Source organism: Mastigoproctus giganteus, chromosome 12, assembly GCF_048544385.1.
Source record: "Mastigoproctus giganteus isolate SK-2022 chromosome 12, ASM4854438v1, whole genome shotgun sequence".
Lineage (NCBI taxonomy): Eukaryota > Metazoa > Arthropoda > Arachnida > Uropygi > Thelyphonidae > Mastigoproctus > Mastigoproctus giganteus.
In genome coordinates this window covers 157,450,181-157,462,589 of record NC_143586.1, presented here as the reverse complement: position 1 = coordinate 157,462,589, position 12,409 = coordinate 157,450,181, and the positions used below count along the sequence as shown (strand labels likewise).

Here is a 12,409-nt window from a genome sequence, read left to right as displayed (position 1 = left end):
TAATTTCAGTTTGCTACGATCCATATACCTGGAACATAGAGCAGAATCATCAGTTTAATTAATTATCTACAGGCCACAAGCTATACATGCAATGATTCATGACTCAAAAAGGAAATTACTGTTTACATTTCCATCTGAGCTATGCAATTCAGTGCCAAGGCACTTAACTGTCCTGGTATTAACCATTATTAAAGCAAGATTTAATCAAGCTAATTTACAAAATTATACAAGGAATTCATAATATAATCACAATTTGGAATAATACTAAAATATATTCATAAAAAAAAGTATAAGACTATTCTATGCTACAACAGCAGTTTATGCATGTAGAGTCAATTTATACTAATTTCTACTTGGGACTCATTATTTTATGTGCTGCAAATTAAAAATTCAAGATTTATTGCTTTCAAATTTAGAATATATTACATGTATAAACTGGCTGTGGATAGATACATAGATCTTACATAGCTGAATGCTAAATATAGTGGTGTTCTTGTATCCTGTATCTTATTAACTTCTCTGACCCTGTATGGCCATACCACATATAAACGAAAAAATTAATTATGCAATAAAATACTCTTATACCATGTGAAAAATTCAGAGTTAGTTTAATTAAGTATTTATGGTCTATTACACTAAATTTTAAGTTTCAAAAACCCTTGCTGGATCCCATCAATCTGATGAGCTAAGTCCTTATTCCATGGCTATCAAACTAAAAACTGAATGACAGCCATGGAGTGAGGAGCTGTTATCAGCTCATAAAAAAAAAAAAAAAAAAAAACCATGCATTGGCTTGATAATAGGATCCAGCAAGGGTCTTGAAACTTCACCGCTGTATTATCAAAATTTAGTATAAGTGGGTCATAAGAATGTTTTTTAAATAATTAATCTATAGTTAATCACCAGGTAACTTCCTTTCAATTTACATAAACAGAAAAATTATTATTATTATCTCTTTCTTCTCCTTATGGATTTTTTCCATCCCACAATGGGTAATGGGGTAATGGTATCAGGTGTGTAGGTTGGTTGTTTATGTTCAGTTATTATTATTGGATGGGGAACTATCTGACTATCCTACAGATGTTCAGATTGCAGCTTTCTGAAGTTCCTTGGAGGTGTTATTTGGAAGGCTTTTTGTAGGTCCTTTGGCATCATGCCAGTGGTTGAAATGGTGATTGGAATGGTTGTTACCTGTTTCACATCTCTTTGGCTTCCAATTAAATGATCACTTAATTCGTGGACTGGTGCAAGACCTTATCTTAATTGTCATCATCTGAGTCTTCTGTGTATTTTTTCCTTCTAGAAATGCTCTCCCTTGAACTTTACACACTTTCGCTACCATCGTACTCATGCATTAAATGCTTCTTGCAAGCCATTTTTTGAAAGACTGCAAAGTGCTTCCACTGTGGCTCTGTGAGCATCGTTGCCAGACGCTAAAACACTTGCCTTTCAGAGCTTTCTTCAGATGTGGAAACAGGTTAGGTTAAGAAACAGGAAGAAATCACACAGAGCTAAGTCCTGTTTGGCAGAACCTTGGCACTTATGGCAGTGATCACCAGCTGCACGATATTAGCCATATGGGGCTTGGCATTGTTGTGATGGAGAAAGCACTCCACACCAGAAAGTTCTTGGCGATTCTCACGAATGGCGTGGTGAAGTTTGATGCTGGAAACCTCAGCATATGCTTTCTTATTCATAGCTGTTCTACAAGGCACAAAATGTGTAACAAGAATGCCTTTTATGTCAAAAAAACACATGAACCATTTGTTTGTCAGTTGAATGAGAAGATCAAACTTTCTTAAGTCTTGGTGAATCAGAATGCTTCCACTTACCCAACCGTTGTTTGTCTCTGGATCATAGTGAAAAATCCAAGTTTCATCACAAGTTGCTATTCGATTTAAGAAGGTTTGACCCTGTGTTTCAAAATGATCAAGTATTTCTTTGTACAAGTCTACTCTCTAATCCAGCAAGCACAGATTCGCGATATTTTCGGATGATCTTTCATAATATTGTGAGCACTACCATATGAAATGGACATTCTAACAGCTAATTCACAAAGTGTAATTCGCCTGTCCTTGTCCAAAATTTCCTGGACTTTTGAAATTTGCTCAGGAGTTGTTGAGGAAGGCTGCCCAGTTCTTGAGTCATCTGAAACAGACTCACGACCTTCAATGAATCGCTTATGCCATTTAAATATGGCTGCCCTACAAAGACACTCAATACCATACACTTCATTCATCTCTTTAACTGTTTCCGATGCATCTAAGCCCTGTCTGACACAATAACGAATCGCACATCACTGTTCAACTGTCTGACATGATACTTGCTTCAAAACGATCGTCAGTGACGCCCAGGATAAAAAAAACTCTTCACGCAACACTAGCTCGACAAGTACTGGCAAGTGCACGTGCGCGCGCACACACACACACACACACACACACTGCTCAGTAGCAATCAGGGAGAGCACCTCTAGTGGCAGTTATGGAAAGTTTGTGCAGTAAACATAAAATTTTTTGCACCAGTCCACAAATTAAATGATCACTGCCTGTACTTCCTGTTCTTTTCCTTGTAGGTTTTCTGGAGGTTACTGGTGTTGGATACATCTATGTCAATCGGGTAGGTAGTTTTTTTTGGTAGTTGTTGGCGCATCGGCTTCTGTGGCCATAATGCACCTCCCAAGGTTTTTTTGCAGTACTTTGATCCACGCCCGAGGTGGGATTCGAACCCACGACCTTTGGGTTGCTAGGCAGGCACTTTACCCACCCGGCTAGCCCGGTCAGCTGGTAGGTAGTCATTTCCTTCTTGTCAGTGAAGGTTAGGTTTGGACTGTATGGAATCATCTTGTCCATTCTTATAGCACAGTCCAATACAGCTTGTAGGTCTCTGGTACTACCAGAGGTTCGTACTTGTAATACAGTATTCTTTCTTTGATCAACTGGTATTTCTTCACTAGCTTCTGATGTATTATCCTGATGACCCTGCATGTGCCTATGAGTATACTGCATCTGGGTGATCATCCTGCAGTGATGTGCTGGATTGTTTCTGGGACAAGGTGGCATTGTCAACATGTTCCATCTGTCACTCCAGGGTCCTTGGAGCTGTATTTTTGTAGTTCCTGGTTTTGATTGTGGGGTCCATTCCCTATTAGAATTCAAAGGAATGGACCCCACAAAGACCCACACCGTACCAAAGCAGAGACCCAGTAGAATCCTGTGGCAAGTCACAGACCACTTCAATAAATGATTAATATTAGATTACTTCAACAAAAATAAAGTAATGATGGGTGCCATCCACAGGCATATACTGTGCCACCAGAGCAGCCACCAGGTTCAATGGAAGAGAAACGAGAGACCAGCAAGAAGTGGTTTGTTTGTTTGTTTATAGGCTTTACGGCACAAGGGCAGAAAGGCCATAATGTGCCTAGCAAGAAGTGCAAAAACAAGGAATCACCAGCATGGGAAAGAAGGCTTCAGCAGAAGATAGAAGAGCTAAGAGTCAAGGTAGACCAGCTAACCTAGTACCAATGAGGAAATAGAAGTAAGAAGTTGATCAGAAAAGTGAAGACCATCCTTAAGGATACAACACCTACAGCAAATACAAGAGCAAGAATCAGAAGATAGAAGAATTCCTAGATGCCCTGAAACAGAACCTTCTTGCACCCAGCAAGATGTTATGCCGATACAGAGAGAGAGAAAGCACCACGAGGAAAACAACCAGATCTTCAATGAAAACCAAAAAGACTTCTACAGGAGCATTAGACATGATGAAAAGGTATGTGGTATGGTTGTTTATTGGCACATTAGCTGCTATGGCTATAGTGTGCCTCTGATGAAAAGGAGGGTAACAGGCCTCCCAAAGGTGATCAAAGAGTTCTGGGGCAACCTGGGCAGCAGTACACTTAAACATAACATCAGGGCCCCTTGGATAGACTTAGAATGAATCTCACAACTGGCAAACCCCAGGAATAGACATCCAACTACTGGTATAAGAAGTTCAGAAGCACGCACGTGCACACAAGCACATAGTGGAGCAGTTTGCCTGAATGATAAGGCACCCTGAGACAATTCCAGAGTACCTGACACAAGGAATCACCTGCCTGAATGATAAGGCACCCTGAGACAATTCCAGAGTACCTGACACAAGGAATCACCTGCCTGAAGGCTAAATAAAAAGATACCAGAAAACCTGCAAAAGTATAGACCAATCACCTGTCTCCCAACACTGTACATGGTTTATATATACTGAAAGGCCTTAGACTCCATGCCATCTAGCTTGCTGACAGAAATACTGAAGATCTACAAAGTCAATCTGACAGTGAGAAACTTCCAAGAAGCAACTACGGCAAAATGGAGAACCACCATCAAGTGGGAAACATCACAACCAAACTTATCCATATCAGTAGAGGAATCTTCCAGGGAGATGCTCTAAGACAACTGTGGTTCTGTCTAGCAACCTGCTATCCACCATGCTTAATACCAGCAAGCTATATGGATATACCCTTAAAAAGAGAGGAAGAACTGTGTATGGATAACATCAAGTTCCACTTGGCAACTGAGAAGCAATTCCAGCAGCTACTCCGGATCACCAAAGAGTTAGTATTGAAATCGGGATGCGATCTGGACCACACAAATGTAAGATCCATGGTTACATCAGGGAAAACCAGTTGGCCATGACAGAGACCTACAAAGTGACTGGGGATGATGCAAGCAGAACGTTAAAACACAAGGAGATTGAGAACTGCCTGAAAGAAATACTGTCAGAGACTTAAAAGCAAAGCTAAGTGGAGGGAACACAGTTAAAGCCATAAATGCTTATACAGTCCCAGTACTAACGTACTCCCTTTAAATCACAGAGTGGACTAACACCAAGCTGGGTAAGATCATTAGAAGGATCAGGAAAATGATAACAAATATTCACCAACATCATCAAGGTGGCTATCAAAGAGACTAGCCATGGCCCTGAAAGAAGGCGAAAAAGGTTTGACAGACCTGATCAAATAACAGAATAAATCAATTAAGAACTGGAAGGATTACTTCCAGCAAAACACAGTGCCAATCTACCAGGCCATAAAGAAGATAGACAAGTGGCACACCCTGCTCAACCCCAACAAGGAGACTCCACCTAACCAGATGAAACTAATGATGACAAAATAATGGGTGAAGGCACTCCATGTCTACAATGCCCTCCATCAAGACTACATAGATAAGGCGGCTTCCAACACAAAAGTTCGCCAGTGGAACACTCTTCCCTGAGACCAAAGCACTTCAGAAAAGAATTTATAATTTATAACTAAAGAATGGGATTATAACTATAATTTATAACTAAAGAATGGGATTATAACTATAATTTATAACTAAAGAATGGGATTATAACTATAATTTATAACTAAAGAATGGGATGCAAGCAGCAGTGACATGCAAAACACAGCTTCTCCTACTGAAATGCCAATCCCACCTTCTCGTGGTGAATCCTGTTTTTACAAATGGGGATATGGCGACCAAGTATAGAGTGGTATAACCCTACAACAGTAGCATCTGCCTCTATGTCAGGAGTGGCTACAAACAGCACCTGACTAAAACACCTGGCTGAGGTATAAACAGCATGCAGAAGGCAACGGGAAACCACTGCATTATTTTTTTTTTTTCCCAAGACAAGCAACCAAGTGACACAACGGTCTTCGTAGCATAGCGGTCACGTTATTTTTAGCTCCTGTATTATCGTGTTAGAATTATGGATTTATTTCGTGTTAAAAGTGCAGTTTTTTACCAAATAGATAATTACAACTTGAGGATTCTGTTGGTAAGCATAGTTTTGTGTTATCAGAGCTCGCTTTCGAGTTTCTTCCATTTTCTTCTCACTGCTATTGTTCTTTGGTCCCTCAGCTTAGGCGCCATAGCCGAAGCTTTTGGGAGGTGGCCACTCCCTTGCCCGACCACCACAGCTCTATCCTTGCTAATTTGACTGGGGCTGTTTTCACCCCTCCGTGACCTTGGACGAGCATCGCATTGAAGCTACCAGTTACACCGTTTTGTGCCTCCTGTGTTTACTTCCTTCTTACACTTACCCAGTGCCAGCAGTGCTTGTCTCAATAGCATGCATGCGTCGCAAATTTTCACCATCTGCATAAAGATCTGTACAGCACACCCATTTTATGCCAAGATCAGCTACCAGACTGTAAAAATTTGACCTGAAGAGTCTGTTCTCCTGGACTCCGCGAAGACTGAAGAGGTTTCAAGTTAAACTCTTCTTTTGTCTCAGTGCCATCACTTTTAGATATTAAATTTGCTCTATGCATATATTTCTGATTTCAGTTAACATGAATGATAAACAACCTACTGCAGCTGATATCTTTTCTCCGTTGCCATCTCTTGGTGAGATCTCAACACCTCTGACCCCTCAAGTGCCACTGACTCAATCACCGGAACCGACTATTGCCTCTCAGGAAAGCTCATCTTCAAAATTTGCTACTGATTCTCTTTCACAATCAACTCTTGACAAAGAACGTCAGACGGAGCTCCCTTCAAGTAATAAACTTGGAACTGCAGGTGCGGAAAAAAAAATAATTTAATAAATGCTCAGGCAAGCGACCCGGGACAGAATGTTCTTATTTTATACGACAGAATTGCAAAAATGAGACAGGATCTCTCTAGCTTCCTTTCTTATGAAGGCAACAAGATTACCAAGCAATCAGGTAACACTATAATGGATAAATGGCTCAATTTGGAGACTGTTGCGACTTATCTCCTTGTAGAGAATGAAAAGCTAAAGGCCCTAAACAGAAATAAATACACGTACCAATCTTTTGGAAAGAGTTATAAATACATTTTCCAGTATAACAACAACAAATAAGGCCTGTTTGGCCAAACAATCTGTTAGTGACAGTTCCTCTACAGACAAACCTACATTAAGACATGATGCGTCCCCTTCCCCGATTGTCACGGATGATTCAACTTTGCAGGAAGACACTGCTACTGACACTTCTTTTGTCAGGACCTTTGCTGATGCTGCCCGTTCCGCTGCAAATGTTCCTAAAGTGAAGCCTGACAATGTCTTAATTCTTAGAGCTTCTGAAAACAGTGATTGTAAGTCAAGTGCTGACGTTAAGACATTGGTGGCTAAAACTCTTAAATCGGATTTAAAAAATGTTAAGATCAAGTCTCTTAGGCTAGTGAGGAACAAAGGAGTCTTGCTGGAAACGGCCTCTAAAGCAGATCTGGAGTGTTTGTCCTCCTCGGAGTCTTTTACATCTGCAGGTATCAGCTCAGGTGTTCCTCGAAAGGGAAACCCCACTGTACTGATTTATGATGTCCCAAAGGAATTGACACGTGACGAGATACTTGAAAATTTATATACCAAAAATCTTGGCGATTCGGATTTTACATTTGAGGAGGTTAAGAACGGAACTTTCTTTCATTTCTCAACTAAAGCAAGGTCAAATTTATCTGTAAACTGGGTTGTTAGTTTTTCTCCCAAGATTTACAAACATATAATTACTCTGGAGCACATATTTCTTGCCTGGAGTTCCCATAGACACAGGCCTTATACTGTTGTGACGAAATGTTTTCACTGCTTGGGATATGGTCACACCGCTCAGTACTGCATGCGCAAGTCCCCGTCTTGCAGTCACTGTGCACATGGTGGTCACGTGTTTAACGAGACCATCTATGTCCCAATAAAAACGAAGAGCCATCGTGTATCAATTGTAAGAGAGGAAAACGTGACTTTCACCATTCGGTGAGAGATAGCGACTGTCCTGCCTACAAAAAGGCTTTGGAAACAGCACGACTGAGGATTGCTGATGAGTAACACACCCAATTCCAGTGTATACAGTGTAAATAATTCCCCTCCTGGTGATGTTAATAGTACGAACTTGCCTAGTGTTCAGTCTATTAATCTGAAATTTATGCAGATCAACGGGCATCATTCTCGAGTTGTTTCGGACGAGATTAGATTAACAGCAGAACAAAACTCAATCGACATCATCACTATTCAAGAGCCATATTTTGCTAAAGGGCGAATGGGAGATTGTTCAAAGATCATAGGTTATTCTCTTTCCACCCGAGTAATCCAACCTGCTCACCAGCGACCGAAGACTTGTATTGTTGTATTAAACGACAAAATTGATGTAACTGTCATTAATGGTCTCTGTCACCAAACTGCAACTTGTATCCTTGTCACATATTCTACCATGACCTTTTATATCATCTCAATATACTGCCCTCCATCTGAAGACTTAAATAACTCATTAAATTATTTAGAATCCACATTGAATTTTCTGGGTCCTCATAATGTCCTTATTTCAGCGGATGTAAACGCCAAGTCTAAGTTTTGGTTTAGTGCACGCTCTGATGCTCGAGGGCAATTACTGGAAGAATTTATTATTAATAATAATATGAAGATTTTTAACAGACCTCAACAGTTCACTACGTTCTCCAGCTTCTCTGGAGAATCAAATATTGATATCACTTTTTCAAATTCCTTCTGTAATCTAGCTATCAACGATTGGACTGTACAGCCTAACTGGACAACAAGTGACCATCAGGCAATTTCTTTCTCGGTCTCCATACCTTCTCCTCCCTCAGATTCGAGTATCTGTGTGCCTGAGTACGTTCGCTTCTCAATTAATAACATTAATTGGGACATATTTGAATACTCTGTAAATGCTGATTTCTCCAAACTGACTAACTCTCTTTTTGACGCCATGTCTGTGTCTGAAGCTGCGACACAGATTCAAAAAATTTTGATTAATGCGTCATATAAATCATCAAGGAAAAAATGTGTCAATTCCAGAACTTGTTCCTGGTGGTCATCAGAATTAACTTTGCTTCGGAAACAGGTCCACCACGCTCGACGCACCTATCAGCGCAATCGTCATTTTTCTCAGGCTGATGTTCGCATCTTTTATAATAATTACGTTGATCTCAAGAAACGTTATGTGAAGGCAATTGCTACCAGGAAGAAGGAAACTTGGACAGAATTTGTGCACAACTCTGGTAATGCAGACCCGTGGGGGCTACTTTATAAAATTGTAAGAAATAAATTATTTACACAAGAAGTGTATGGATCGATCATATACAATGGTCTGGAGAACACTAACTGGACTGATTCTGTAAACATTATTCTAGATAATCTTTTTTTACAGGACAATGTGAGCTCCAACTCTGATTTTCACACTAATATTCGTTCTGCCAATTCTCTGTATGTTTCTTCAATTAAGACTGAGCCTTTTAGTGCCATCGAGTTGGACACAGCGGTCAAACAAGTGAAAGTTAAGAAATGCCCAGGGATGGACATGCTGGAGAGTACCTTTATAGTACGGCTTGCCAAGATTAAGCCCAGTATACTTCTACAACTTTTCAATAAATGTTTAGATGCTGGGACTTTCCCAGATCTGTGGAAGACAGCCCTTATCAAGCTGATTAGGAAACCTGACAAGCCCCCCCAGGAACCGAGGTCTTATCGGCCTATAGCTTTATTGGCCAACCTTGGTAAGCTATTAGAACGTTTAATTGCCCTGCGATTAAACAACTTGTTATTGGAACGGGGATTAATTGCGCCTAATCAATACGGATTCACTCCTGGAAGGTCTGCGAGGACGCCCTTGTAGACTTCATTTCTTCTGTTGAACACTCCAGTTTCAAGTATACTCTTGCTATCTTTATTGACTTCGAGGGTGCTTTTGATTCCCTTTGGTGGGAAAGTGCCCTCGAATGTTCCCAGCAACTTTATCTTCTAATTAAGAGCTATTTCTCTAACAGATTTATCACCGCCAGATCTAAGTACAGACAAATTTTGCGTCAGGTCTTTCGAGGGTGTCCTCAAGGCTCCATATTTTGGGACCACTTTTCTGGAACTTTGTCTTGCAAGGTTGGATTACCCGAACTTTTGACAATGTGAAGATCATGGCATATGCGGATGATTTGACAGTCCTTGTTGGTGGAAATTCAAGGTCTTCTATTGAAATATCTGCTGAGAAAGTTCTATCTGATCTTCAACAATGGACAGTTGAAAATAAGTTAAAAATTAGTTCTACCAAGACAAAAATTATGATCCTTGGCTCTAAATTGGATGTTCGTCGACCACCAAGAGTTAAAATAAACAACAGACAAATACCTCTAATAACGGAAATTAAACTTTTGGGAATAACTATTGACAGCAAGTTAAACTTTCTCCCTCATTTATCCAATCTGCGAATTAAGATCAGAAATTTCACCGGCGCTCTTGTCAGAGTTTCTAGACCTGAGTGGGGTCTTTCTAGAAGATGTTTAAGAATCTACTAATAACTCTGTGTTTCTCCCTATGGTTACCTATGCTGCTGGCGCTTGGTTCCATAGGGTGCGGACTGTACAATTTCAATCAAAATTTATGTCAATCCAGCGTAAAATGTTACTTTGTATTTTGAAGATTTGTCGAACAGTTTCAACACCTGCTTAACAGGTTTTAGCCGGGACGTTACCACTCGATCTCTACGCAATTTTCAGAGGCTTATGTTATCGCCTGAAACGTCAGATTCCCACTCAGATCCGTGGTATTTCTATTAACACTCAAGTCGATGTTAAAGCCGAACGACAAAGAATTTGGCAAGATTTGATCAACTTGTGGCAGGGTAGGTGGGATGGCACAACACCGGGCAGTGTAACGCGTAAGTTTTTTCCTGAGGTTGACTCTCTTACAGATAAAAAATCTACAGTCTGGTTTAGCCTTGACTTGTTTACCTACTTTATTTGATATCAGGACACGGATCATTAAATAAGAAATTGTTTAAATTTCGCTTGTCTCCAACGGAACTCTGCCATTGTGGCGGTGTGGAAGATTGGCAGCACATGTTGTACTCTTGTCCCTCATACAATGAATTTCGAGTAATTCTGCAGAATGCAATTCCCAACTTTTCATCAGGATTGGAACCTAATTTTGTATCAAATGCCACGAGTTACCGCACTCTTCAGGATTTTGCTAAGGTAACCTTCAATAAAAGGCTCGCAATCCTTTCTGCAATGACTACACATGCGAATGTTTCAAATTCAGCTCAAGACTCTTCACCTTCACTGCAATGACGTCCATTTTCTCAACAAGATCTAAAATTCTGGACTTGTGCTCTGTGTGTTGTGTTTTTTTTTTTTTTTTTTTTGAAACTCTACAAGTGTCCTACAACTACAACTCAGTTTGGTGATGAAAATTCCTGTGCTCCTTTGCTCGGATGGCTGTTAACTGACTGTGACTTTGTTATTGGTAATTGATTGTGACTTTGCTACTAATGACTGCAGGACTTACTGGATTTAACCTCAACTGTTTATAAGGTTTATGCCTGCTTCTGGGCTTGTGCAAAGTTTTGTCGGTTGAATGGTACTGTTATCCTTAATTATTTTCTTTGAACTTGTGTTTTTTTTTTATGTTAATATGCATAAGATTACTTTCATTGTTTACTTTGAAATTTCAAAGTATCATCTGTGTTTACCTCAATCTATTGAGGTTTTCTTTTGTACAGTATTTAATCTTTGTATAGTTGCATAAGTTAACGAGGCGGAGATGAACTAACGTTCCAGGTGCCGCCCAAGACAAATAAATACATACAAGACAAGCAACCATGCAAAAGACACAAAATCATACTTCGTTTACTGATCATGTGGTGGAAATCCCAAGATCCATCAGGAGAACAAGCAAGGTTTCTCAGGTCATCAGCCAGCGAAACCCTTGCAACAAACAGGAAATGAATGGGACGTGAAATGTACGAACTCTACTGAGATTGGGGAAGCTGGAAGAGATGAAAAGGATGATGCATGATAGGGAAATGGACAACTTGGGCTTGTGTGAAACCCAATGGCAAGGTAATGGTGAAAATAAAAACATCTCCAAGAAACCTAGTAATTATCCAGGTGTACTTCCCAACATCTAACAGTGAGGACCAGGAAATAGAAGAGATGTATGAAAAAAATCGAGGATCTCTTGAAATTGACAAAGGATGACAGTCGTGTAATCAGGGGAGAAGACTTCAATGCCATGGTTGGATCGCAATATGATAGAGTAGGATTTGGGAAGTTTGGACTGGGAAACAGGAATAGCAGAGGCAACAGGCTGTTAGACTTCTGTGAACAGTACAATATGGTGACAACCAATACCTTATTTTAGGTACCACAGAGAAGAAGGTACACCTGGAGAGCACCAGGTGATATACAATGCTATCAAATTGATGCAATTTGATAAAATTGCATCAATTTGATAAAAAATTATGTAATCAATGCTATCAAATTGATTACATAACAGTCAAGACAAGATACCACAACCAAATTAAGTCGAGTCACAGTTATCCTGGAGCTGAAGTTGACAGTGACCACTGTCTAGTAATGGCAAAGTGCAATCTTAGATTTAAGAAATTCAAACGAATTGGAAAGATTAGCTGGGATTTGGATAA

At 40.0% G+C, this 12,409-nt stretch overlaps 1 protein-coding gene across 3 annotated transcripts in view; it reads right to left on the bottom strand.

The window, feature by feature from the left end:
- LOC150077535 (uncharacterized) overlaps window positions 1–12,409 on the bottom strand; it is a 441,090-nt gene that overhangs the window by 99,970 nt on the left and 328,711 nt on the right. The gene's annotated exons all lie outside the window — the stretch shown is intronic.